This window comes from Diaphorina citri, unplaced genomic scaffold, assembly GCF_000475195.1.
Source record: "Diaphorina citri unplaced genomic scaffold, Diaci psyllid genome assembly version 1.1 scaffold18706, whole genome shotgun sequence".
NCBI classification, from domain to species: Eukaryota; Metazoa; Arthropoda; class Insecta; order Hemiptera; family Psyllidae; genus Diaphorina; species Diaphorina citri.
This window is the reverse complement of record NW_007396060.1, coordinates 1-975: the sequence shown is the minus strand read 5'-3', so window position 1 is coordinate 975 and position 975 is coordinate 1. Positions and strand designations below refer to the sequence as shown.

The following is a 975-nucleotide window of genomic DNA, read 5'->3' as shown; positions in this document are numbered from 1 at the left end:
GCCAGCCCGATAAGACACAAGACACAATACTGCTCAACTAAAATCTTATCTAAATACAATCTGCAGAGAATTAGTGCAATCAGTAGGTATTTGATTTGTCCCCATTAATTCAAGTCTACTTACTTCAATTAATGAGTCTGTTTGAGGGACTATAAACAGAGAGTAGATCAGCGTCTAGCTAGGAGACTATAAACAGAGAGTAGACTAGTCCAAATTTCCTCACACTATATTTGTTTAGCCAAAACCAGTTGGCCTCAAAGCAATCACTCTAAAGCTGATTGAGAGGCCGACAACAAACGCCAACCCCATCTGAACATGGGAAAAGGCAAAGAAGAAGAATTCAAGTCTACTTACTCAGTTTTGATAGTTTCCACCTCATGCTTGATATCTTCATACTTGTTCACAACCACATCAACAACTGACACTCCCTTCTCCTCGGTAACAACTTCGATGAATTTATCCGAACCTGGTAAGTTCTCTTCGAGCCAGAGTCGGAAGTCTTTGTCAAACTTAGCATATGCCACAACACCTCCTACGGTCACACTGGTGAATCCCAGAGTGTAGAGAATCGGGTGGCCACTGAAAAATAAATAAATAATCATTGTAGGTAGGTAGGTAAGTATAAGGGATTTTTTTTTAGTAACAAATAGGGGTATTTGTTAATCTATTTGAGGAGAGACCATCAGCCAAAGTAGGTAATTAAAATGTTCAAAGTTCTCACATCTTTGGGGATCTTATGAAGGAAGCCCCAAGAGCATCAGGGTTTGTAGTTGCACATTTATTCCTATTACCAACCTTTTCTTTTTTCCTCCTCCAGAGTAACACCTTGAGAGGGAAGCATTGCAAGTGTTTGTAGATTTCAGTAACCTTTCAGGAACCTGGAAAGAGCCAAAATATTAACATAACAATAAGGTTTTGATTGGCAGCCAAAACAACTGGACGGGAATATTTTTGGACACCAGTGGTGTTTGTACA

The 975-nt window shown here is 39.5% G+C and overlaps 1 long non-coding RNA gene across 1 annotated transcript; it reads right to left on the bottom strand.

Moving 5' to 3' along the window:
• Positions 1–373: 373 nt before the first annotated feature.
• Positions 374–889, bottom strand: LOC113473199. The gene is made up of 2 exons (XR_003395240.1): positions 796–889; positions 374–579 (listed from the first exon to the last, which is right to left on the bottom strand). It is a non-coding gene; the product is annotated as an uncharacterized LOC113473199 (long non-coding RNA).
• Positions 890–975: the final 86 nt, after the last annotated feature.